The sequence below is a fragment of the Python bivittatus genome, unplaced genomic scaffold, assembly GCF_059951505.1.
Source record: "Python bivittatus isolate LINGU-HERP-01145 unplaced genomic scaffold, Pbiv_v1 ctg000590_np1212, whole genome shotgun sequence".
NCBI lineage: Eukaryota > Metazoa > Chordata > Lepidosauria > Squamata > Pythonidae > Python > Python bivittatus.
This window is the reverse complement of record NW_028277086.1, coordinates 23,626,403-23,654,352: the sequence shown is the minus strand read 5'-3', so window position 1 is coordinate 23,654,352 and position 27,950 is coordinate 23,626,403. Positions and strand designations below refer to the sequence as shown.

General features: G+C 40.0%; 1 long non-coding RNA gene across 1 annotated transcript; it reads left to right on the top strand.

Annotated features, from left to right (window-relative positions):
• Positions 1–421: 421 nt before the first annotated feature.
• Positions 422–27,215, top strand: LOC148214760 (uncharacterized). Its single transcript, XR_015797590.1, has 4 exons — positions 422–804; positions 7,371–7,524; positions 18,892–21,203; positions 23,164–27,215. It is a non-coding gene; the product is annotated as an uncharacterized LOC148214760 (long non-coding RNA).
• The last annotated feature ends 735 nt before the right edge of the window (positions 27,216–27,950 follow it).

The following is a 27,950-nucleotide window of genomic DNA, read 5'->3' as shown; positions in this document are numbered from 1 at the left end:
TGCATGTCAATGACATCAGATCCTGTTTCTTTGGTTACTTTTAACAGGAATAAAACCTAGGGCACCCCCAATGTGGCTCCCTTCTGTCCCTAAACCAAGCAAGTGGGTGAAGACTGTCCTCTTTCCTTTGAGCAGGTTGCAGCCCCAAAGTGTGGTAAGAATGCAGGAAAGCTTTAAGTATGGATGTCCTGGTTTTTAAATTGGCTCTTTGACCATTGTGTGAACTACTTTATCTGATGGGTAATATTCCTGTAAGAAAACTTTCAGGCTGAAGAACTTACATAGGAATTTCAAAGGATAGAGATGCTCAACCAACAGATGCCTCTAGCACATTAAGAATTAATTCCCCATGGCATAATTTAAGGGCTTGGGGCCATTCTGTCTGATATGAGATCAGTTATATACACAAAGGAATGGAAGATCAACAAGATGCCAGGAGGAAGGGCCCAAGCAGCATATAAAGATGATCATACCTTTCTACTAAAGTTCTTCAGCAACTGGTATTCCGAACATACTAGTCCTTTTGAGGTGTTTCCTCTGTTGTGATTCTCTTACTAATGAGCTTCATTAGAGGACTCTAAATGCTACAATTTGTAAGGCAATGCTTGTGAACAGAAGCACACATATATAGAAGAGAATGCTGGCTATTGCATGGGTTAAAACTAAAACAAATACTATTGATATCCATTCAGCTTTACTGCAGGACCCTGGGTCTTCCATTTAATGTATATCATGCATGCATGGACAGAAAAACATGTGCACCTACATGGAAGAGAACTCTGGCTATTTTGATGGATTAAAAATGTAAGTAAATGATTATATTTCTAGAAAAGACTTGCATGATTGTCTCTGGGAATAGGGCAAGAAGATTGGGTGGGCAAAGAAATGCAAGAGATTTAGTTTATTGATTTAGTTCCATTTAGTTAATTGTTGGGTAAATCAGCATCCTAGAAATGATGTTGTGTGACCTATTGTACAGATAATGGATTGGCCTTCCAGTATGAATGCTACTGAATATCCAAAAAGAGACAATGGTTGTCTACAGTGCCTCTCCACACCTAGGGGCTAGTCTGATCATGTTAAATCTGCATAAAAATCCTCAAGATCCCAGAAGCCTCTTGGCTTTTTGAAAAAAATCTGGAAAAATAAAGGTCTTATTGAATATAATAGAGCTAAGTAAATGTATTTAGTGTCAATAGCATATCCAGGATGCATGCTTTGATGTAACTATATTTTTTCACTCAAAGATCCATCTGTAATATATTTATGCATGGGTGTATAATGTTCTCAACTGTAGTGGTAAATTTTGAATTACAGGCATTTGTCATGAACCAGCCCCCATAGCTTTCCAGGAGAATCCCAAAATGCAGATGGGTACTGCTAATTCAGTGTTTATCTATCTGGAATCTTGACTACCTGTCCAAGACCAACCCAAACCAAAACATTGTGAATTATAGCTGGCATAGCTCCCAACAATATATTGTTGCTAGGAAAATACATCTACCCAGTACATCAATACTCTGAAGAGTAAATAGAAACCTGAAAGGGTGCCAGATAATATCATTGTCCTTGCTTCTGAAAAGGTAAGTCCTGGTGTGTTGTTCCTATGAGCAACACCGGTTATTTTCTTAATAAAAATGGGAAGTATAAAAATGGGAATCAAAACAGTAAATTAAATAAAAACAAACTAATTCTGATCAAACTACATATGGGGTTTTATTACTGATTGCTGGCTAATTTGCTGGTAAGACGTTCATCTGAATTTAATGTTCTACTGTGTACATCACACTTATAACTTTAAGTACAAACCATATCCTTGATGTTTCAGGTGAATAAAGCACCTAATCATGGCTAAGTCCAACATCTTGTGATATATTTATTTGTTGCTCACTTCTTTCAATATGTTACTGTGCAGATTAAAAATACAGACCATCATTAGTCATGCAAAGACAAGTTAAACTGGACAAAGAATAATGGGTTGAGGCTACCGTATTGGCACTGCAAAAATTTGATGGGGGCAAAAGGAGATTTTGCAGGCCAGATATGTTACCCTATATCATTGGCATATCTTCCCTCAGTAAATTCTCAACACCTTCCATTGATTACATTCTTCAGTCTCTATCTTAAGTGACTTTAAAGTGTGAAGTTTTTGGATAAAACCTCTTCACCACTGAAAACATCTGGAGAATTCACACTTCTGTACTCTTCTGCAACATTTCAGTTGGTCTTAATAAAGATATTATCCAGCTATTGATTGTTCTTTCTCACTTAGCAATATGGCTATCATCGTTTATATTTCTTGTTTAGTATATAATCCAAATAAATTCAAACAAGACAAATTAACAGTTGGGAATATTCTGAAGATTCTTAAGGGGTATTTATTAATCTTTAGTATGACATAAATGGGCATATCAACATTCCTAACAATGTTATGAATGTTTTGGCAGCACTTAGAACTGAACATTTGGCATCAACATAGAAAACAATTATCAGAATAAATTAAACTCAGCATATTTTCATCTACCATTTAACACCACTTCTCACAGATTATGCAAACATCAAGATGCTTATCACATCAGCGAAAGAATGTCTGCATCACACATAATGACTGCTTTGTTAGGATCACTATGGGTAATTTTCACCTCTTTTTCTCTGCCCTTCCCAACTGAGTTTTTATATAATACTTCTTTCTCAGGACTAAACTCTGCATATCTTACAGTATATCATATTCATGAAAACTAATGCAATAATACAGCTATTGTTTTTAATGCCAAAAGATGCTTCACTGTTTTTTTCTAGAAAAGATAGGCTCAGTAGAAATTGTTTTGTCCTTGCTCTGACTTTTAAAAGCTGGAACCATGAGATCTACATAGCCAGATCTTATTCTGTTGGGTTCAAACCTTCTACCAGGAATTGAACTCATTAACATTCCATTTTAGATGACTGTATACAATACATTCATTTTAGGAGTTATCCAGATGCTCAACAGTGTTGCAAGGTTCTGATAAAATGGTATATACAGTCCACCTCCCTTAAACCCTCAGGGAGAAAGAAATACAGATGTTACCTTATGTCATGCACTCATGTATGAGGTATGATAGCTCCTAAAATAAGATCTGGCTATATAGGTCTGATTGTTCCCAATAAGGATCAGTCACGTACTGCCTTCTGGTGGTCAATATAACTGAAAACACCATGCAGGATACAGTGTAGAAAAAGAGAAATTCCCCACCCCCTCCACTCCGAGAGGGAGTGGAAGTCATGCCAAACTTTGCACACTGAAGCATGACATATTGTAACATCTGTATCTTTTTCTCTTCTGTACTGTAGACCAAACGTATCCAGATCCTTTAACCAGCCATCATAGGTCTTGATTTCCAGCCCGCTCACGGTCTTGATAGCCTTCCTCTGAACTTGTTCCAATTTGTCACTGTTCTTTTTGAACTCTGGTGACCAGAACTGGACACATTATTCCAAGTGGTGTCTTACCAGGGCAGATAAAAGTGGAACAATTACTTCTTGTGATCTGAACTCTGATCCTATTAATGCATGATAAAAATAGCAAAATGGCATATTAAAATGCCATTGGTTAGTCTTTAAGGTATCATAGAACTCTCTTTATTTTCTGCTGAATATTATTTAGGTTTTTAATAAACAGTAGGTGTAAGATTTCACACCCAATGCACACTTTTCACCACACTAGTGATATTTTCCAGGAGTATTATAAATGTCTTTCGTAGGAATCAAATATGGTTGTAAGTTACATGTTTGGGAAGCTACAGTACTTTAAATCCTCCATGAGGATCAATAGATAAAAACTATCTTTGAGCTTTACTTTCTCTCCCCGCTCACCTAGGAATTCATCTATATGAAAATGATACTAAACATTCTAGTCTGTCCTGCATAGCACAAAATGTTAACACTAAAGTCTTTGTTTTCTTTCCCCTAAAGTGGTCTTTAAAGCTAAAACATGCTAAAAACAATATAAAAACAATATAAAGCCAGCTCCAGCTTTAAGAGCAATGGGCCCCTTTTCCAACCATAGATCCATTTGGCTTGAGAGTGACACCTGTACTCCAAAATGGCTGAGACCTGCCATTTTAATTTCTCAAAATAACTAACATCAACACAGCATTACTTCCAGGTGTTGTGGAAAGTAAAATGGAGCTTCATAATCCAGACTCATAACATGAGTTCTGTGGGAAGCTGTCGGCACAGTGAGTCATTCTAGGATCTAATTGTTCCACCAGGATACTGGATGCTCTCAGGAAATCCAAGTGAAACCAATTTGCATATTCATTTGGCTCAAAAAGAAAATAACCAGATTACACACCAGCCTTTTTATCCTATATTATCGCCTGGTTCTTCACCAATATCAAGATTCTTCCCACTGATATTGATGGATGGGAAAATCAGTATACCAGTTCCAGAGTTGGCATAGTTTTGCTATCTTTAAACCCTCCCCCTCTGTACCATCATTGTGCCACTAGTATGTCACTGCAGCCCCTGACCACAAAAAAGTCCAATGATCAACTACATGCTACTTCTGTCGGAGGCCTATATGGATGGCAGAGCTGTGGTCAAAACTTATTTGTGGTTATTAATATCTCATTGAGGTTCTTAATACAGTTCAGATTATTATTACTTCTCCCAGTCTTCTCTTTCCCTTTGTCCCCCACAATCTTTAATGTTCCTCTGATATGTTGGCAGTTTTATTAAATGAATTCCTGCCATTTAGAGAGAAAGAAGAGACTTTGCAGGTTTGCACAACATGGGAGGCTCGACGAAAGATGATTGGGAATCTTGTGATTCAGTGTATTGTGGGGAGCTGATCATTGGACTAGCATGTTGCATGAATCAAGTCATCACATTAAACCATAATACAGTTTAATTGTTCAGGCATAGCATAATATGTAATCATAGGGATCAAAAGAGGAAATTCAGCTGAAATATCAAAGTTTTGGGGATAGTGACCAGGGGTAAAACGAAACAATTTCTTTTGGTGTTGCCCAAGAAATGTGGATAAAGTAGGCTGCTTTGGGTATGGGATTTTAATATAAATGCATATTGTACAACAGAAGAAGTGTGTTTGTGTGTGTGTTTTCAGTTCTGTTTCATGACAGTTAGAAGCTAATATAGGAGGGCAGGAAAATCCCTTAGAATTGGTAATTTCATCAGATTAATTAAGAAAAATGTTATACTGAAGTTTCTCTATACCAGATTCTGCTAGGAGGAGGGATTGAATCACTGCAAGTCTGTAGCAATTTGGGATACCTGGTCAGCCCTGTCTGGGCTTCATAGATAAGCAGGGTTGGGCGTTCTAAGTACTTGGATGGGAGATCTCCAGGAAGTACAAAGTAGTAAGTTAGACTGGGAAATTCAAAAAGTGCCTGGTAAATCATTCTGTATTGCTGCCAAGAGAACAAAATGGATAGCAAAGGATCTTGACTTGAAAGAGACTTTACATTTTTAGCTACCTGTAGTCAGTAGGAATGAATCTCCTTAACTTGCTTGGATTCAAATCTTAACTTCTGAGTTAGAACCTGAGAATAGCCTGCACCTTCTAGGGGCAGAACATACTTTAGTAGATAGGTTTTGACTAAGAAACCCTCTGTGCTTAAACTTTTGAGGTTACTGGGTGACCCTAGAGCTAGGCTCTCTTGCATAGCTTGCTGTGCTGCTTGAGAAGCAAAAACTGTGTGGGCTGGTGGTGAGGCTGGGACTGGAGAAGAGAATAACATACATTGATTTTGGTAGAGGAAACAGTGGGATAAACAGTAACAAGACTAGTAATGCTTCAAAACAAAAACACTGGTTGAACGATTTGTGCTCAAGAATATTTATGCAGAATTATATTTTTTCAAGCCACTCCAAATGTTCTTTTCTTCATTAAGGAGAAAATAAGTGTTATTTTCAAAATGCTTCCCTCCCACTGTACAAGTACACTATTGTCATAAACCCACATATAACTGGACTTCTTAAGCCATGAGTTTGCAATGGGAAACAAAATAAAATACACTGCATTTCAAAAAACATATATTTGTACACAGATGTTATTTTCTAGGCTGCAGCAGGGTAATGTTTGAAGAACCTTTAGCTCCCACTGTGAAAAAGCAGACCAAAACTAGTTGCAGATACATTTTTGACACTTTGTGTAAAGATATAAAGAAAATAATATTTATTTTATTATGCACTTTTGTCAAAAGTAGAAAAAAGATGCTGGAAAACATCCAGAGACCTAGGATAAACAGAAATAAGATGAAGTAGCTGAGAACTAGTAAGCTTTTATTGAGATGACCAAAAGTTTTGCACACACAGTTTCTGTGTGTCTGTTTAGATCCAGGTGTTTCCCCCATGCCACCAATTCAAACCACATTTTGGATTCCTTTGTGTTTTTAGTGTATAGTTGCAGAGGCGTGATGGCCTGATGAAGCAGAAATCTAAACAGAAATAAGCAGGTGCTGTAGGAATCTTTCTCATTCTACATCACATATTTCTGATCAATGGTTAACATATAATTATAAGTTGGTAACTGACTTTTTAATTTAAGAAAATAACATTTAATATGAAAAGCAGAAATTCTAACCATACCATTATTTATTTCAAGCATTTTCATCTTGATCTTCAGCTGAAAAAAAAAAGCACTTACAAAAATGATAAGACATTGGAGCTTAAAGTTGAAAAGGCAACAACATAGACAGGCTACAAAAGGAAAATGGATTGGGAGGGAAGGAAAAAAAGGAAGCATGAGTTTACTAACTTCCTATGATGATCAGGTGGAATCAAAACACTCTGGGAAAGATGAATCCATTTCTCCCTATAGGTGTAGCCTGGTGGAAATTGTCAGAAGGGGCTTGATCCAGATCCAGAATGATAAACTGGTGGCTCAATTATTTCTGAGCTACAATTCCCAGCATTCCTCTCCATTGGTAGTGCTGCATGGGGCTGCTGGGAGAGGTAGTCCAACAGCATCTAGTAGCTCACCAATTCCTTATTCTTTCTTTTCTGACCTGCTCCGTTCATGCAAGGGTTGGACAATCATTGATGGGCTCATTTCTTGTGGTGGTTGTGCAGCACTGAAGTCTCCCTCTGATCTTCATAGATAGCTCCAAGAAAGCAACTGCCTCACAACACAATAGGTCATTGTCTGGTTTTTAAGTTGGGGCTTAGTATGTTGTGTGAGTCCAGCCATTATGGTTTGTAAACTATTGTTGTAGCTTAGTGTGTTAAATCAACAAGCAAGGTGTAGTTAAACAGTGGTGTAGCGTGATGTCTGAGCGTACTTCAGGTATCCATAGCTTTGACATAAAGAAGTGCAAATAAAGCCAAGGGTCATAAATGTCTCAGGCTCCTCTGACATTTTTTTTCAGCTTAGAGAAGGCAAAAACATCATGACTTATCCTTTATAAAAGGCAGAAGAGCCACAGCTATACTTCCAGCAGTCAACTGATTTGGGATAGTGGCAGCTACATAATCAAAGTCCTGCAACTTTTTGGGAAGTGAGTCAAGTGGGGATCCAGCATGGTATGTCTGAGTTTGCATTCTTATTTTGATGTGAATAAGTGCTAGACTGGGAGAAAAAGTGATTTCTGTTTGTCATAGAAGCCTACCATCTCTCCTTCCACAGCCTCAAAGATTGATTCACGCACAGTTATTGTATAAACAACAATTGGCTGGGTTCCCACAGATTAACCAAAAGCCATAAAACCACAGAATATCTTAGCGTGATGTGTGAACCCAACCAATATCTTCTTCTAGGCTCTAGGTGGAAAGCACTGAGTAGCTGCTGCAGATCACTCTGGTCAGCCCTTCCTAACTCAACCAAATTCCCAGCTTACATTGGAGAAGAGAAGTTATGGTAGGTTGTTCAACAGTGGATCCACAAGAAGTCTCCAAAGTTTCAGGAGCCCAGATTTGAATCTGCAACCTCCAAATGCAACCATGTGCTCAAACATTGAGCTATGACACTTCCTTGATGATGGATTCATCCAAGGTTAATTGCTTTTCTGCAGGACTCAGGTCTCAGTGCAAGATCATTGGTTTATAAGCCAGTTTGCTTTGCTGCTGGTTTGATGAAAGTCTCTTTTCAATGACCCCAGAGAATAAGAGGCCTAAACAAAGGATAAGAAGTGGGTTTGTTGCAAAAATACAGATTGCAAACTTGCATTGCTAGTTTACTACTAAAGAAATAAAAATGAGGTCTTTTTCTAACTTTATTTTTTCCTAGTCTCAACCACATTGGAAAAGATCATGCTGTTTCATTTTTTCAGTTTAGCAAATGCTCCTCTGGTGTATAGTATATGTGTTTGGGTTTATTCTGAACTGCCTAGTAGTTTTGCAGATTCCATATTAAAATGGTGAAGTAGCTCTCATATGACATATACGCACATAGACATAACACAAAAAGACTGATGCATTTTCTTTTCCTGTAAATTGGTTTGTAGAATAGCCTGGACTAATGCATTCCATCCATGCCAGACAGCTGAAAACTAGTTGGTGCCTGATGATGATGTTTTCTAGTTGGGTAATGATGGGTACCTGGTTGGGTAATGAAACATCTGCAAGCAAACATCCAAGTTCAGAGAGCACCAAGGACTCCATAGTCCAACCCTGAACTATAGATATTTTCTTCTGACTGAAGGTGATTGTTATGAGCTGCAAATCATGGCATGTCAACATCACTGATGGGCCCCTATAATAGATCATTGTGATGGGTTGCAACCAGTCAGGATGAACCTCTTGACACAGCCTCATTTGTTTAAATGGGGAATTTTTAGACCTTTCACAAAATACTTTGCCTTTTAACTCAACGTTAAAAACTTTGGAAAGAGAGGTGACTGCCTAAAATCAAAAATCCAGAGTTGAACAATACCCTATAGACATCCTGAAAACATAAGGGACAGGCTGCAACCATGCAAGCTTGCATGTGAGGAAGTTTTTAATCAGAAATTTCCTTTTAAAACCAATGAACCAAATCTTTCTCTATAAGAAGGGGGTTATTGGGGAAAGGGTTAGGAAAACAATGGAAGATAACAAGCACACACCACATTTCCAAATAAAATCAGTTGAGTCAGCTTCCCTAAATTACAGATTGCTCACTTACATGCAATCTTGGGTTCAGAGTTCATTGCAGAGAAGATGGTTCCTGGGAAATTAACTGGGTTTGCTTGGGTCTTGTTAGGCAGGCCTTCCTTGCTCTATTTTTGAGCATTTTCTTGTTTCATGTAATGCAGAAGATATATGAAAGACCACCTCTTTAGGATTACTATCTGAGAGAGGCAAAATTCTCTCTCTCTCTAATGTCCTGGATCTAGCCAGAAAATAAAAGTTATGTGATAGCTTAATTCATTAACTGAATGACCCTATGATTGAATGATAAAGGCACCAACTAGTTTCCACCAGTTATACCACTGTATAAAAATTAGAAATTTTTTAAGAAAATAAAAGATTTCATTCTGTTTTCAGCATGGAACCAATTTATCATGTGCTTTAAGCATTTAGGCATTTTCATGTGCTACCAAAAAAAAAAAAAGTTTACCTTAACGGTCCTTAAGATAGGCAAGTCTCAAACTGATTCTTTTGTGTATTAATTTTGTTAGAGATTCTGCTTATAAGGACGTTTGAACTTATAGGTTACTTTAAGATCTCTATTATTTGATGCTGTTTTGGCAGTCACTTTGCAAGTGGGCAATATCTCAAGGATACAGACATGTTTTGCTGCGAATGATCCCATGTTCAATCTCTAATTAAGATAATCAAGATAACTAGATGCGTTGAACTGTATACCTCATTATTCTCAGGCATCATTACAGTTCAGGCAATAGGTATTATAGTTCAGTATGTCTAGCGGTCATGAGATTAGACAGGGCAATGTTATACCATAAAAATTTGTGTACCTCTATGATGCTACTGGCCTTTTCACTGTTGTTTTCCTTCTATGTAATTCTTAGCTCTTAAGATCTCCTGATATGTTAGGACTTTTGTAAGAATCAGATCAGTCCTCGCCACAGTGTGTTGATTGTTGCAAATCCTAGAGGGATTGTATTACGGAAACTGCCAAGAACACAAATGATTTATTCTGCTACATACGTTGTTAACTTTTTGGTAGATCTCCCGGGGCTGGCATTACTCCACCTGATTTGTTTTTCTTTTGTGCCCTCTACCCCACACCCTGCACTTGCACCTGTATGAGTTCATTTTTCTTGTCCAGAACTTACTTTAATTTTCTCTCTTGTAGCAGAGTTACAAACTAGGAGGGAAAATAATTTAAAATAATTTAAAATCCAAGGGTTCCCCAGTAAGGGACAGTCATGATAGGCTGACACCAGTCAGGTTGGACTTCCTGACACAGTCTAGTGACTAATCTGTCACCTGGAGAATTCTTAGCTCTTCTATCCAAGACTTCTCCCCTGTTCAGCCCTAGGAAAACTAAAAAAAAAGAAAAAAACTAAAAAAGACAGTGCTTTGGATTTTCCTGGTCAAAGTCCATAAATACAGAACTTAACAAATATTATGCCACTGCTGAAACACAAGAGGTAGCTGTGTAATCATGCAGTCTTGCACACAGGGAGTTTTTAATGAGAAATTTATTTAATGAGATATGCCACAGATCTGTCTCCTCAAGCCTGCTTTTGGCAGGGTTTGTTTTTACAGACTACCTGTACTAAGGAAGGTAACTAAAACATTCAACATTAGAGATAATGTCAAAGCCTTGAAGCAACTTCAGAGGTGGTAGAAAGAAAGGAAGATCAAAATCTACAGTAGCATTTGAATGAATCAAAGACTAAGATTGTTAGAAGCAAAAGCAAGGAATTGAAAGCTGATTTGTTTGACTAGGGTTAAAACAAGATATAATATGATAAAGTTCTGGAACCCCTTTATGGACTTTTTGCTGACAATTGGACTGAAACATTAATGATTTGTGGATTTGTGAATGGATGAGGGATGGGCTATGGGAAGAAGAGATATATTCATGCAGCCTTATAAGGAGGGAAGAAATATCAAGTTACCGTATTTATCGGAGTATAACACGCACCTTTCCCCCTAAAATTTGGGGCTGAAATCCTAGCTGTGTGTTATACGCTGATACTCAAGCGGCAGGGCTGGGAGAGTGGAGCCTTCATTTGAGCCAGGGGTGTAACCAGGGCAGCTCCGCAGAGCAGGAGGTGAGCGGCGTGCGAACAAGTGAAACCGGCGCTCCCCTGAGCGTCGCAGAGCTGGAGATGAGTGGGGAGGGGGAAGTGCGCGAAAACCGGTGCTCCCCTGAGCTCCGCAGAGCAGAGGAGCGCCAGTTTTTGCTCACTCCCCCCCCCGCTCATCTCCTGCTCTGCTCACTCACACGCTGCTCACACTCTGCTCTGTGGAGCTCAGGCGTGAGCGATGGGGAGATTTTCTTCATTCAAAGAGGTGCTTTTTCTTTCATATTACATATTTACCTTATAAGTGGTATAAATATTAATAAACAAAAAGTTCAGAGATCCCTTTATTTTGCTTCCAAGTCATTTATTTTAAATTTAAGTTTTTTTACTCAAACTTCCCTCTTAAAATTAAGGCACATGTTATACACCTGTGCGTGTTATACACCGATAAATACGGTAATTTAAAATTAACATTACTTGTGATGAAGATTGGAAGTCACTTCTTTAACTATTTCTCTTTTCTCTTTTCTTTTCTCTTTAATCTCTTTCTCTCTTTTCTTTCCTTGCACTTTCTACTCTTTTTCTTTTCATTTTCTCTCTCTTCTGAATTTGGCTTGTATTAGCTTTTATTATTTTTAAAACTTTCAATAAAAAAAATATTATTAAAAAAAAGATAATGAGCTAGATCCATCCTTGACCAGTGCTGTAAGAGAATGGCAGTGCTGCCAGTGAGTGGCTGTGGAAGTAGCCCATGGAGTAGGGAAAATGGCACTGCTCCCTCTAAAGTCATAAAAACAGTAAAAAGTATGGCCCCATATAAACCCTTGTTGGCAGAAGCAGTGGAAAACCTGTATTGTACTAACTGGTGATAGAATCAGCAATATAGTTGGCAGGACTTGACTTTCTTTCTCAGTGGAAATGCACCTTCTGTGCAGTACAGAACTTACAGTCTCTCCATACTGTAAACTCAGTACTATAAACGCAGTACAGGTTTAAAAGTCTTCAGAAGACCACTAAACACACGGCTATATGGAGGCACTTCAGGACAGCACTGACAGGCATTACAGTGGTAGATTCAGGTGCCAGTATCTCTTGTCAAAATAGCTGTGAAGGGCAATGCCCAGTGACTAGAGGGGAGGGAAGTGTGCCCCAGCAGCCTAAAGTAACCAGCAGGAACTGAGCAGGCCCCAACAGTCACATGAGGAGCCACATTATCAACAAAGCATGCCAGATGATACCCATGGCAAACATTGTCAGAAGACGAACCATTACTTTTAAACTGGAAAGCTAAAGATTTCTTTCAACTGCCTCAGCTGTGGGCTGGAGATAACACAAAGATATGAGGACATGACAGGGAAAAAATGGTTATGCAGGGAAGGCAGCAGATAGGGGACCTGAGGAAGTCTCTTCTAATCATGCTTTTCAAAAATCAACTCAATTTTTCTAAGCTACAACAGTGAGTTGTAAGCTGTTTTCCCAACCTGGGTTTGGAAGCTAGACTATCCTGACGTATAGCTCACCCACCAGTGAGAAAATTGCCAGAAAATAGCATGAGAACTACCCCCATTAACTTATTGTGCTTGTTGACATCCAATCACCTACATCTCTGCAGGTCAAAGCATCATATAAGATCATGGTTATGTGGACATGGTGATTCTTGTGATGACATTATCATCCAGATCTTTCTTTCAAATCAAAGAAACCATGGAGTGTCTCTCTTCCTCCTCCAGCTATTTTGACAATTGTCCTGGTCCACAAAAGCCCCCTAGGCAGTAGTATATCAATAATATTGCTCTCTTTTTTCTCCTAACATTCCAGCAAGCTGGAATCTGTAGAAGGCCATGTTGCTGAGTTCAAGATTTAGACAAGTTCCTGCCTTTAGCAGCTGTGGCTAGATGTGGGCTTATCTAGGGGCCAGAACAGGTTTTGTTTTGTTTATCAGTTTTTAATTGGGGATGCAAGGATTTGGAAATACTGTCTTTTGAGAAGAAAGCATTTTAGAAATTTGGGACTGATATGTATCACATTCTGAAACAGTTTCAAAATTAGGGCTACCTGCAAAACACCGGACAACCCTTAGATGGCAGTATAATGGGAAGAAGGAATAACCTTGAGGAACAGGAGGAAGAGCCACTGCCAAGACAACAGTCAGATAAAAGAAATCAGTGCAGGCCAGAACTGTAATCCGAATAAGCGTCTCAGACAAGATCCTCCTTAGTTCTCACAAAGATAAAGGGAGGGATGGAGAGCATTCAGACTTGCAAGATTCTGTTACTATAACCTTATAATTAAAGGAGTATTAGCATGCATGACTTTGGTTTCCTAGTCTGGTCTACCTTGAAGGGCTGACACAAAGAGACACAAGATAATTCTGCTTTCGTTAAGTGATCACCTGGATTTTTGCAGTGAGATAAGGTAGCTCTATTTAAAAATATTTACCTTCCTTCACACTGGCCCATGGCAATACATTTTTCTTGCTTGTTGGTTGACAGGGGAAAGGGAAGGCTTCATGCTGTGGAGGGAAGGTGTCTCCCACTGCATCGTGCAACTCACCACACCAGCTGACAGGTGTGTCAGGGGTTCTGCAACGCAGAAGGAGACCCCTGCTGCACCATGGCACTCCCTGGTCACATGATGCAATAGATGTCTCAGTCTCACCACACTGGTCAACCTCTCTGCACGTGCCTTTCAGCTGTGACCTGACAGCTGAATGACATATAGGGAAGAAGTTGAACCTGCCTAATAGCTGCCTGGTGTTGGTGCTGCACCATGAAACCAGAGTCTCCCTTCTGCTGCCCCAAGAAGCTCCTCCCCCAAGCTGTCAGTTATTTGGCAGACGATTTTTAAACCAAAATGTAGCATTCTCAGGGTTGCTGGACTGATGAAGGTGGGAACCCTGGTAGTTACACAAAAACTGCAAATGCAGGAAAACCAACAGCAAACACAGAATTGCAAGTAAAATCAATACAGTCAGCCCAGCTAAACTTGTTAATTGTTACCTCCTTGAATAAACTCTTGGATTTGACACATGAGGACCGCAAAGAAGATACAGTAGTTAAAGAACTTTTGTTATGGTCTCTGACTTCTCTGAGTCAGAGGCCAAAGGGCCTGATCCAACAAGCTGTAGAGTTGGCAGGCAGTCAATCCCTTGAAGCAGACCAGGGAGACAAAGGGCAAGAGTGAGGGTGGACACAGATAATGAAGGGCCAGATCCTGGCAGGGCTCCTATCCCTAGGATGCACTGGCAACTTTGAAGGACAGATCCAAGGTGACCTGCTCAGCTACTTGGGAAACAAAGACAACAATACACTTAATTGAGCCATGCTCACAGCTGGGGCTACTTAGGAACCTAGCTCTCCACTGGAACAACTTTACAACGTTGGACCTGAGTTCCTGTACCCTTGCTCTCCTCTTGGACTCTAGGCTTTATGATCTGGACTGTCTTGTAAAACTGTCTGGCATTTGAATCCTGGACTGACAGATCACACTTGTTTCTCTGCTGCTGCCTTGACCAATTTTTCCCAGACCATTGGCTGACCACCTTCTAGCCCTACCTCTTGTCTCTTATAGCTACAACTCTGGACTGAGTTCTGTGGATCTCCAGCTCCAGATCCCTGAACTCTTGGTTTCAGCCCATACCAATACTGGTGGCACTGTGCCCTGACTACCAGGCAAGATCTCTCTTTCCCTGTATTTCTCCTGGAACCTGTGATTGCTCAGCTGAGCATGCTACTTCTGCCTAATTGTTTGAGTTGCAACCCCATGATTAAACCAGAGCAACTTGCTACTTCATGACTGCTCAGTCTAGAACAGGGCATCCTGCTCTGATGTTCTGTATGTAGGAAGATGCTGTTTGTTCCTTCTTCCTCTTATTTCATTCTTTCTTTTGAGCATCTTTCCTCCATTTCATAGAACATGGGGGATAAGTGAAAGTCACTGTATTTGAAGAATATGACTCTTCCTTTGTATAATCAAGGACAATGCTCCTTGGATGCCCTGAGTCTAACCAACATCAAAATTATCTAGGGACTAAACCCACCTTCCTGTTAACCTGTGATAGAATACAGTACAGTCTGGTTTTCATCTGTTATGCCTTTGTTTAAAAGGGATTACATGGGAGAGGCTCTTTCTGGGGAAAGAAAAGCTAATTTTCATCCATTCAGACCTTTTATCATAGGATTAATTTATCAGATGCTTTAAGAAGTACTGTTGTGCCATATCCAAACTAAAGGCTTGTTACAAACTGTGCATAAGGGAATTGCAAGTTCCTACTTCTGTGAATTTATTTATTTATTTAAGCTATAGACCCCCTTTGTACTCTGCTGAGTACTCTATGTCGCTAACAAGAAGAAGAAAACAACCAAATGCAAACAAAGTTTAAAATTAACACTAACCTTGATACTAAAATTATTTCAGGAATATAAGTCTAGAGAAAGAGATGCCTATTAATAGAGTTCTATACCCCGAGAGAACAGGAGCCAAACACAACTCTCAAGAATGTGTAAGACAACGCTTCCCAAACTTTTTCCTTCATTACCCAAAACTCATGGGGGAAGGAGGGCGCAGTGCGTGCAAGTGAAGAAAGGCCGGGGTGGGTGGGGGAAACTTACTCAAGTGACTTGCAATCTTCCCTGCTGGCTTCCCTGGTGACTTTGCTTGTGAGAAGCCAGCAGGGATGGCTTCAAATGGTGATCACGTGACTGCAGGACGCTGCAACCAGTCATAAGTGTGAGCTGGTTGCCAAGTGCCTGAATTTTGTTCATGTGACTGTAGGGGTGCTGCAACAGCTGGAACTTCGAGGACTGGTCATAAGTCCCTTCCTGCAGCACTGTCGTAACTTCGAACAGTTGCTGAACGAATGGTCGTAACTCGAGGACTACCTGTATTATAAAAACAATACCATTGAATGATCTTTATGTTGTTTCAACAAATTACCACTGGTAATTTCATTGATTTTCATCGATTGGCTCAAGACGTATCACAGCTGGTGCACTAAATTTAATTTTGCAAAAGCGCTGCTTGCCACAGTCGCCACCTATGAGTTTAATTACAGCTGAGGATCAAAGAGAGTGCCCACACTGTGAACCTGCTCTTTTAGAAGGAATGTAATCCTGTCCAAAACAGGTTGTAGTTCAATCCTCTAGTCTAGTTTCCTATTTACAAAGTGCATCTCCCTCTTGTCTGGATTTAATTTCATATTGTTTCCCTTCAAGGGTGCCAACTGCAAGGAGCAGTAGAACTGGCTGTCATCAGCATACTCCAAAATTTCTATTACCTCCTCCAGTAGTTTCATGTAGAGGCTGAACAGCATGGGGGACAAGATGGAGCCTGTTGGACACATAGGTCAATGGCCTGGGTTTCAAAGGACAGTGTCCCAACACCACCTTCTGGATGCAGCCCAATGGGAAACACCAAAGTGTCTGTAAGATAGCATTCTGAAGACCATTCCTGCTAGGCCATTCAGGGCAGTACTATGGTTGATGGTATCAAAAGCTTTCGAGAGTTCAAGGAGAATTACCTGGACTGTATTCACCCTAATTTCCAGAGTAAGTCTTCTACCAAGGCAAGAAAAGTGTTTTCAGCATTATATCCCAGCCTAAAGGCAGACTGAAATGCACCCAGATAATTAATTACCTATGAGCTTAAAGGCCTTCCTCAGGGCACCATCTCAAAACCTCTACACCAATTAAAACTGGCAATCCTATTTCCAGGGTTTTAAGGAAATAGCATTAGCTGTGGCAAAGTCAGGAGAGCATTGTTAAGAGAAAACTGGCAGTTTGGGAAAGGCGCAGTGCAAAATGTGCTTCTTGTCAAGACTTCCCTTCTGGCTTTATTTAAATCAGTATTTCTCAACCTTAGCAACTTGAAGATGTGATGACTTCAATGCCCAGAATTCCCCAGCCAGCATAGCTGGCTGGGGAATTCTGGGAGTTGAAGTCCACACATCTTGAAGTTGTCAAGGTTGAGAAACACTGATTTAAAGCATTAGCACTGGGGGAAAAAAGGAGAAGTAGTAAATAGTATGCCAATAGAGTGTAATAAGATATAATTTTTACACCTACAAGGACAGCAAACATTGTTCACATCTCAGGATAAGCTCAGTTAATAGTTCTCTTGGGTCACAATATGTTACAGTTATCTGTAGAAGAAAGCCATGTGTAGATTTAACACAAACATATTGTACCTGCACTAGGACATAGCTATCATTTTCTAGATCTCAGAATAAACAAAGGACGCTCTGGTTCAATTTCTAGGAATAAAGCGAAGTCAGCAAGGCAAGTACCACATAACAATTCTATATTAATGCAGAGCTGGGAAGTCCACATACATTTATAAGTACAATACAGATTTTTTTAAAATTCCTGTTAAAAATAATTACTGTTTGGGTTGAGTCTTTTGATTTTCCTTTCCCAGTTGCAGGCTTACAGTTTGGGTATACAATACTAAGTATTGTATCAGGAAGAAAAGTGCCTAAGAAGGAAATACTGGGTAAGAAGCTGAAAATCCAACTAGATGTTCATGCTTCATCTGTTGGGCTTCTCCCCTCTCATTCCTCTTATTTGCCCACTAATCCCACAGATTCAGGAACAAAGACATAAAACAGAAACCATTTTCTGTTTTTTCCTATTACTTTACCCATTCCAGCCCTCAAAGCAAAATAGAGAATGAAAGAAAAGGGGGGGGAGCACTGAAGGGTACTGAATTAAAGCAGAGTTTTTCAAACTTGGCAAGTTTAAGATGTGTGGACTTCAACTCCTAGAATTCCCCAGCCAGCATGCTGGCTGGGGAATTCTGGGAGTTGAAGTCCACACATCTTAAAGTTGCTGAGGTTGAGAAATGCTGACTTAAATCACTAACCATCTACATGAGCTACATCTTAAAGTTGCCAAGTTTGAAAAAACACTGAATTAAAGCTTATACTCCTCATATATATCTGTGCTACAGAGTGCAGCCTCTGGGTCTTCATGCTGTGAGAAAAATATTGATGAGTTGTAGGAGTTGTAAGAGACCTAAGTCCCACTCAGCTGTCGTGCAGATCATAGGCCAATACCCATACATACACATAAGTTGAAGACAGGATATTTTTAACTATCGTTTCTTGAATAAACTATGATGGCTTTGTATATAGAACACACATCATACTAAATCATAATGTACAAGCTAAGCAATCATATGATTGGTTTGGTTTTGGCTTGGCATGAAATCTGAACAAAGTCAGTGAATATAAACTATGGTTTAAGGACAGTAACCCATTGCTTGAAAATATTGTTTGTTGTTGACTAAGATTACTGATTGCAATTGGGATACAATATCACTACTTATGGTTTTCTGGTTTATTCCCAAGTTCTGCACTTTTTGTTTTTCATTCCTGATTGATTTTTGGGTTAAATTCAGGGTTTTAACAAATCTACAGAGGCTCAAGGCAAGACTAAAAAATAAGTTGGCAAACAATTCATATTATTGTGCTTCTCTGCAGGACTGACTGGCTTGTTTGGGATTGCTCAGCAAATCATGTTTAAAAGACATTGCAGCTTAACAGGGTGAATACAGTGCGATTTTGTTATATTTCTATTCTGTGATTGCAGTAAATGATATTTTGTATGGCATAAAATGTCTGTTTCTATCATATACAGAGCCATTAACAAATTGATTATATCATGTTTTTCCCAAACCGTAACCTGCATCATGTGAAATTCTGGAAGAAGACAAAAGTAAAAAGGATTAATTTAGTATTCTTTCTGTTGTTTTCTAGAACTTTTGAAGCCAGTATCAGTTCCGTGCATAAAAGAAAGATTTTCAGAAACCGTAAGCATGGGGGAACTCATTGTATAAAAGGAAGTATCCTGAAACATTGTAAGTTATATATTTTACTTCTCCATCATTAATTCTGCTTCTCTTATCATTTTGGCCTTCATCTAAAAAAAAAACCCTCTTAAATGAGAGTTTATCCTTGTTACAACATGTACAAAATCCTTGGCTTTTGAAGTGGTCTTACTCTAAAGAAACAAAGAAGGCACAATGCCTTTAGATATGATAATGTGTATTATTTTGCTAAGTCTGAATAGTATTCTGCCTTTTTCTTCTTTTGCTATAGCAACAGACATCTGTGAGTAATAGCTCTTTTAGTTGTATCAGTAAGAGTATTTTAATGACAAAATGTCTGTGTAAAATGTAGTCTAAGGGCAGGCAGAAGGGAAAGATCATACATCAAGCATTAAAAAAAATCTCCACTTTCCTTATGAAGTAGTTGCCAAGTTCTGCAGTTGTTAACCATCATTCCCTGAAAAGTTGTGCCTTTCCATACAAATCTGACATTTCCTTTACTTCTGTTGGGAAATGCTATGTTTTGTTCCATGCCTATGTCTAAAGACCTCTTCTCTTCTCTTCTCTTCTCTTCTCTTCTCTTCTCTTCTCTTCTCTTCTCTTCTCTTCTCTTCTCTTCTCTTCTCTTCTCTTCTCTCCTCTCCTCTCCTCTCCTCTCCTCTCCTCTCCTCTCCTCTCCTCTCCTCTCCTCTCCTCTCCTCCCCTCCCCTCCCCTCCCCTCTCCATTTAAGGAACAGGAGAAATAGCTGGTTTGGGAGGGGGGCCAGAGGGTTGATAACATCTCAGTCTTATGGTCCTGCTGTTTGTCAAAGATGCTGCCACATGTCAGCCTCAAGTCCCAAAGCAGGAACACCAAATTAGCAGTAGAAATAAGAATACATGAAGCAACAAATGCTCTTGGCTGTCTTGGCAGTTCTGACTCTAACCACAGAGCACCATGCTGCTTATAGACAATTTCATGAATGGGAACACCATCAACAATGCAATAATATTGTTCTACGACAATGCCCTACTTGTTCCAATCCCAAACCCAATGTGTAAGTATGCAACTAGGAAGAATCTATTCTACCCTTTTGTGCAGAGACCTCTATAAAATTATTCAAGCTTCAGAGAAACTTTGGGATGTCCAGCCCAGGCCTCTGTAGCTGATTGAAACAGTCCCATCCCTCATCCCCATACCACCACACAAATTGTGGTTATTTTCCTAGAAGGCTAGGACATTGGTTTTCTGCTGATCATTTGCTCACTCTTACCTCTCTTGAACCGCAACATTTATCATATCAATACTGGATGCACATATGAGTGTAAAAGAAAGAAATAAGAATATGTTATTGGAACACCAAAAATCCTTTGGAATGAGTTACATCTCCTTCGCTACTTTTCCAGTGACAAAGCCTCCCACTGTTTTGGTGGGATCTCCTATCTAAGTGGATCTCCTAGTGAAACTACAAGGTTGTGTGGTCTGCAGGATTGTTCTTTCCCTCCCTGATGTCATGCAAATGAGCTGTAATGATTTCTCTGTTCACTTGCAGAGTGGAGGGGAGGGTAGCAATAGATGGGTTATCAGGGGGTGCCACATGGCCTGCCCTGTGTCCTCTGACCCACTGTCACTCCCTGTACTCCATCATGCAGTTGCCTTGTGCACCCTTTCCGTGAAAGCAGCAGCAACCAGCCACTATCTTAGAAATTTTGCTCTGCAGAGCCTGTAGAGTTGCCAGCAGGTTAGAAGTTGCTTGCTGTAGGTGCAAGGAAGGGACGGCTCTCGGAAGTGGATCAGGGTGGCAACAGATGGGATCTTGGGCCCTTGAATGGGAGGACAGGCACATTCTGGCATTACACAACAGGGTCTCCTAAAGTATTTGGTAAGTTACTCCATGTTGAGAGACCTGAATAAATGAAATTCAGCTTTTGTTTACTCCTCAAACATCTGCCATATAATCCTATTTATTCAAGAGCACAATAGATGAAAATTATACTCTGCTTTTATTATTCCACCAAGGATCCTTATCTAAGGTTTTGCTCCTAGGTAAGTTCTGATTTGCTGGGTAAACTCAGGACGTTAGAGATGGAGCATTCTCTTTGATTGAGCAATGCAGTGCAACAGAATACCTTCTGCAAAACTGAGGATAGCACTCAAGAAGAAGGAAAAAAAGTATGCATTGCCCCAGATGATCTCGCTTCAATTATCCTCTGTACAAGAACTTTCAGCATGAGCTGAAACTCAAGTTTTTATTCAAGGAGGTAATAAGTACCTATTCTAACTGCACTGAATTCTATGTTTGTGACTGTTGCCTTTCTTCCTTTAACCATAAGTTCCCTTTTCCCAGTAAACTAAACCTACCATGTCTGCCTGCAAAGATCCAGATGATCACAGGATATTGGAAATAAGTCATGTAAAGGAGTTTGGGACTCTGAGCAGATCTACCCTTTCTGCTTGCCCCATCATTAGTACAGGCCACCCACCACTTCTTGAGTACAGGAAGAGATTATGTCATGTGCCACCTTCTCCCCACCTTCTTAAATATGCCTCCACCCATGTCTTGAAGCTCTGTTTTCTATCCTAAGCCATCTTAAACCCTTTCTGAGTGGATGATCTGCAGCTGTCAGGTTTAGCCCAGGGAACTCCAGGAGACCATGCAGATTCAATCCAGCAAAGTTTATTAGCTACAACCTCTATCAAGAATCTTCCCAGACTGGAACCAGTTCCCAGGGTCAGTCAGTAAACACAGCCTGCATTCCTCAGGGAGGTGCCAGCCTCATCCTCTTATCTCTTCCCTGCGCTTCGGGAGACAAAAGAGGATTTTTCACTCCCCGACTCTGGCCTCCATAATTCCATTCCATCACAGCAGCCCTTCCTTCCAATCTAACAACTGTCCCAGTTCTAATTGGCCCTGGCGCCTGTTATGCCCCTCCACTCCAGCAACTGATGCCCTGTCCAGCCACTTTGTCTTGGGCTGCCAGGCTCCTATATTCTCCACTGGTTAGCAGTTACCGTTTTTAAAATTATTTTTGCGGTTGATCCAATGATGGCCCATTAAGTCAATGAACTTTCTTTACCCCATGTTCATTCTCACTCCCACAAAGAAGTTCAACTCTTACATCTCCCAGTGGGCGCCCTTTGGGTTTCCGTCCAAGGTGATGAAACATGTTCCCCTTGTTTATTCACCCTGTCCACGGTGCTGCAAAGCTTCTTCCTTTCTTTCTGCATGGTAAATCTTTAAGTTGCAATGTAGGCACTTGGGATGAAGCTACGACCTACTGTGCTTCAAGGAAGCTGATCCTTAAATTCTTCCTTGCTACAAATTTCCATGGACTACAGTGGAACAAAGGAAGAAGCTGTCCTATTCCCATGGCCTCAAAGCACTAATGGTACAATAGGAGGGGGGAAAGGAAAGGTTTTGCGTTAGTGTGGAAAGAGAGAACCCAGGAAGAGGGCATGAAGGCTTCTAGGTGAGCAAACTTCTGAGAAAGCAAAGGAGAATAATGGGGACTAATGAGAAAGGGACAGTTACTGAAAGGAAAAGGTAGGCATGGGGAGACCCACCCACGAGAGGCCGGCCCCCAAATCTGTCCTGCCCTGCATGGATGGGAATGGCAAGAAGCGGAGTACAACCAATCAGGACCTGGAGGAATCACAGCCCATCCTGAGCACCAACCCAGCACGGCAATCCAGACTGGGATTTTTAAGGTCAGCTTCAGGAACAGCTGAGAGCAGCATGGGAGGGAAGCAGCTTAAGTTGCATGTGGAATTGCCTTGTCCATTCATTTGTCCATTAGCGAAATAACTCTCCAAAACCACAGTAGAATAAGACCAGATATGGAATGGTGGGAGAAACCTGCAAAGGGAGGGAGAATCCAAAAACTGGCTGAATCCAGCCAAGAGCTGTGGAAGAAAAAAAAAATCCCCAGTGGCTCCCAAGGGAGAGGCAGTTGGAGAATCTCAGAAGGCTGCTAGTTCCTCCATTTGAAGCCTCCTTTCTAGCTCTCTCCTGTGACACAAAAGGAGCTATGATGAGGTTGAAAGAAATTTCAGAAGCCAGGCTGTGATGTTCGGCTTCATTGGTTTAATAAGGAAAGTCCTTATTAAAGCCTAACCCATGTGCAAGACTACCTATCTACCTCTTGTATTTTAGGATTAGTGTGTGGTTTGCTAAGTACTGTATTTCTGAGCTTAAGATCCAAAATATCTGTGTTTTTGTAGAGTTGGACTGCAAGGAGAAGTCACCTGTCGGGGGGTGCCAGGAGGTTCACTCTAACTTGCATCGGACTATGAAGATTATTTTTCATTGGCGAATCCTTGGAAGAGGGGATGTTTTTAAATTTTGCCCCTCCCAGTAAGGAACAGGGCAGCATCTTGTTCTTTTCTGCAGGAGGGCCAATCTAATTCTCATCTACCTGAAGAAAATGAAGGAACGACTTCCCCAGTCTGGCAGGCTGCCTTCCTCAATGCCCACCTCGATGTATTGAAATCATGACTTTCAAAATTCCCAGTATACTAGATGGGATTTTGCTCTCAGTACCTCTAGAAGGCACTACTCTGGAAAAGTTGATTCATGGATAGTAAATATGTTCCAGTTCCTCAGGCATTCTAATACCACACCCGTATGATGGCTGCAGAAGATCCAAATTGTTCACCACCCTTCTTTCCTGGCCAGATGACACTTATTTGCCACCTCCTGCTAGCTAGCCTTTTCAAGCTAGAGCCACCAGCTCCTGTCGCAGAAAACGCAAGGTGTTTTGTTTTGATCAAGATATACTTTACCTGAAGTGATACACAGACACCACACTATCATTTTATGATTATTCTATTACATCATGCTGGACTTCACAGTATTATCTTGGAGATGAAAGGAGAGCTAGCCTGTTTGGCTTGTTTGGATTACAGTATTTGCATCTGGCTAGAACATCTTGGAACAAAGAAGCTGTTAAGTATATGAAAAAAGGCCTACTGACTCATACTTTTAGAGTACATCGTAGCTACATAACTATAATGTTTTGTAACAACACCCTTTATATTGAAGGGAATGAAAAAGTGCCATGGAGTGGCATATTAATTCTGCAGCTGTTCTTTAAAATGCCACCACATCTTGTTTTATCAAAACTCATAGTTCAGTTAAGGAGCACTGGGTTTAAATGGGAAAGAAGAATGCAGTTGTAATAAAATATGAACTTTGGAACACAATTGCATTCTGTGCTCTGGGTTACTAAAATACATTTTAACATGTTGCATTATCTTTAATAAAGGCTGTATTCTAGGTTGTCTGCAGTCAAAATGATGCAACAGTGTAATCAAAGTTCTGCCTGTTTTATATGTGCATGGTGCATAATAATTCATAATAATAATAGTTAGTCAGAAAAGGTGCCACCTGACTTCTTCTGATTTTTTGCCACCATAGATTAACATGGCTGTCCTGCAATGCTGCAGATAGAGGAGTGTTGCTCAGCTGGTTTGGTCCAGTTCATATGAAACTATTGTTTTTTTCTTTTTGCCCTTCCTGAAGGGTGTCATACTGGGTTGTGGGAGTGAGCCTGCATGCCCTTCCATGCCTTCTGTGCTACTTCTGCTTCTTGCAGGAGGGTGACATCTTGCAAAAGGAAGCCAGCATGCTGTGCAGATTGGAATACTGTACTTATGTGTTTGTTTTGCAAAGCTTTCAACCCCCTTATAGGGGCAGGGTGGGGAGGGAATAAGCACTGAAGTCAGTTTTCTGCACTTGGGAATAGGAGGAGAGAGAGAATGGAATGGATTTTGTTTCATGTTTCAGAATAGAGGTGACCCCCTTCTACAGGCAGCAATGGTGGTGGTTTAATTTAGATAACACCCCTGTGCAAGAGAAGAGGGTGGGATTTTGGTTCTTTTTTCTTGTGGGGGGATATTTATTTATATGTATGTAAATATGCATTTTATTCAATGTACATGGCCACCCATCTCACAACAGTGGCTCTGGGCAGCTAACAGAGTTTAAAAACAGCAACACATGTTAATATAGTGTTAATCAGTACATGTTAATTAATACTTATTTGGGTTCCTCTTCATTTTCTTGGTGTTACAAGTTTTTCTGAGGTTTAACACACAGACTTTGTTTCCCCCAAAAAATAAGTGGAAATTCATGCTACTGCTTGGTAGTTTGTCACTAGTTTCAGTGATGGGTTGACAGGACCTGTGTGTGCCAAAAAAGGGTTGCCACATTCCAGTTGCCTGTCCTCCTAGCCTTAAACCCTTAGAGTCTCCTGAGATGAGTTTGACTCCTTGTGATTCCACGGATACTTCTATGTAATTTTCTCAATAGCAATACAAAAGTGGTTTGCCCTTGTCTTCTTCTGAAATGTCTTCTTCTGAGATGTTTGAGCTACATCCCTGGAAGTTCCTGGTGGTCTTTCATCCAAACACTAATTAGATCCTACTCTGTTTAGCTTTTTTTTTTTTTTTTAGATCAGGCAAGGTAGTATAAATAGGTACTGGAAATAAACCTTATTCAACTCAGATTTTACTTTTGAGTAGATTGTCATAGGATTATGCTGTTAAATCACTTGCACCAACCTTGCCTGATCTTCTCACCAAGGTATCCTAAAAGACCTGTTTCTGGGAAGAACAGTTTGGAAACCTTAAGCCTTATTTTATTTTAATCTTTAAGTTAAAATGCTGATGAAGGACAGGTGTCAATTTTACCATCTCTCATAAAACAGTTACATTTGGCTCAAGAATCACAAAGCATTATTTTCAATGCTGAATAAATTTGCTCAGTAGTGTTCTTCTCTATCAAAACATGATCAACCCAAGACTTCATTGGGTTGTCAGTGGCAGGGAAACCAAAGAAAGAGCCAGGGGAATTGCCTAGCTTCATTCTAAAATTGAAGCACTGACCTGTGTTGACCTGTTTCCTGGGACTAAGAACACACATCATTCTGGAGAAGAAAGAATTACTTCCTGGTCACATTTAGCTATCAATCTCCCAGCAGAGACCTCTATTTTTCTTTTTAAGACCTTTAATAGTTTGTTTCAGGACCCACAATCACCATAAATCACTATATCCTTTCTCCCTTACCCACAAACACACTTTGGACAGGTGATTTGTCATTAATGCCCAACTAGCCTTCTCTGCTTTCCCCATCTCTGCGCAATTTAAAAAGTCATTCACATTCACTGAACAGAACATTTTCTAAGAGTTTTAAGGTTGCTGAGAACAGCTTAAAAACATCAGTTAGTGGGAAAGGGAGATGAGGAAGAGGGCAAAAAAAGGATGAGTTGGGTTGATTGTGAGTACCCTCAAGTATGGAAGTGTAGCTTCCCTAAGGGTTTAGAGACTGAGAGTCAATTCATCTATTAGGCTAAGATATTAAAACATTTTAGTTAATTAAAAATGTCAATAGAAATGTATGCTAATAAAACCCACACTTTGTAATCCTTTATAATTATCCTGAATTAACTAACCCTGCATTTATTTTTTTAATGCTGAACCTGCTTCTCCTAGTTGTAGGCATGACATACTCTGCAGGGCTCAACAGAACTGGTATATCCTAACTGGGATTTTTCTAACTCTCAGGAGTTCACATTTTCCTATTTCTATAACCAATTTTAAATTATGATGGCAAATTTTTTGCCAGCTCAAGGAGTGGTGAGTAGCACTTTGACTCAGCTATGAGGCATAGCCCTAAAGGCCTACTCAGAAACATCCTCTTTTTTATTACTGTCATTGACCAGGAGAAAAATGAAACAAAACAAAATAAAAATCCATAGGGATTTTGCTCTGAGAATGAAGATTGTACCTGGAATCTCCTGTCATTCAGTTTCATGGGATCTCCTGACACTGTAGCACTGGAGAACAGCAGAATAACTTCTCTATGTCCACTTTCTCCACATTATGGATAACTTTATACATCTGCTTCATAGCCTCTTATATCCACCTTTTTGAAAACACTCGCAACTTGGCAACCCTTCCTCAGGGTAGTTGTTCCAGCCTCTATTTCCAGTTGCAACTTTCAAAATTCTGGTCAGGGTAATATTTCTAATATAAACTTGCTTTTTGGACCTCTTAAATGGTGGCATTTTGATGGATTTTTTTTTTACTGAATGCTGAAATTTGCACCGAGCATCACGTCCACACATATTATATTGCCCGCAAGGATTTTGAAAAAAAAAAATGCCATCCTACCATTCATTTCTCATCTTATACTGACCCACTGTCATCTACACATGCCATTATAATGGTTGAAATAAATGTTTTAAGTAAAATAAAATGAAATAAAAATAAATCTCTCGTCAGACTTTTTTTTACTGCTTGTTTGGTTCTCATATCTGCTTCTGATAAGTCCTGTTAATTAATGTTGCACTCCAGTGGATTTCAGACTTTCTTCTATAGGAAACATTTTCAAACATTAATAGGGTCGCCAACAAAATGGGTTGCAGAGAACCTGGAACGTCTCCTTCCCTGGCTTTCCTATGTCCCATTTTAGGCACTTCCAGATGTCCAGACTTCATCACCCTATTCTTCTGATTTCAATTAGAATGAAGCAAGTTGATCGAGCTGTTTTATTTTAGAATTCTCAGGTACTAGAAGTACAGACAACTAGCAGAGAATTGAGGATAACATTCAGGGATTGCATTGTTGTAACGGTGGCACTCTGCCATGCTGCTTATCCAGGGTTATTTTGACCCCTTTATCTGTCTTGATGTCCAGTCCTCATATTAGGACACCAGGATCTGGAAGATGGAGTAAGCCATGTGTCCACATACCAATGGTTGCCTGGAATGTCCAGTGCAACACAGCTCAACAAAATGCTGTTTCTTCTTCATGGTTTGCATCAAAACTATTCTGTTTGGCAATAACCTTGAAAGTGCAAAAGGGAAATTCAGGATCTAGCATGATGGTAATCCTCTACCCCCAGGCCAAATGGCATCTGCAGTGTATGGTCAAGGAAGTCAAGATGGTGGCTGCATCATAGCTCTGCCCATTGTCACATAAAACAATGTGTCACATAAAACACACA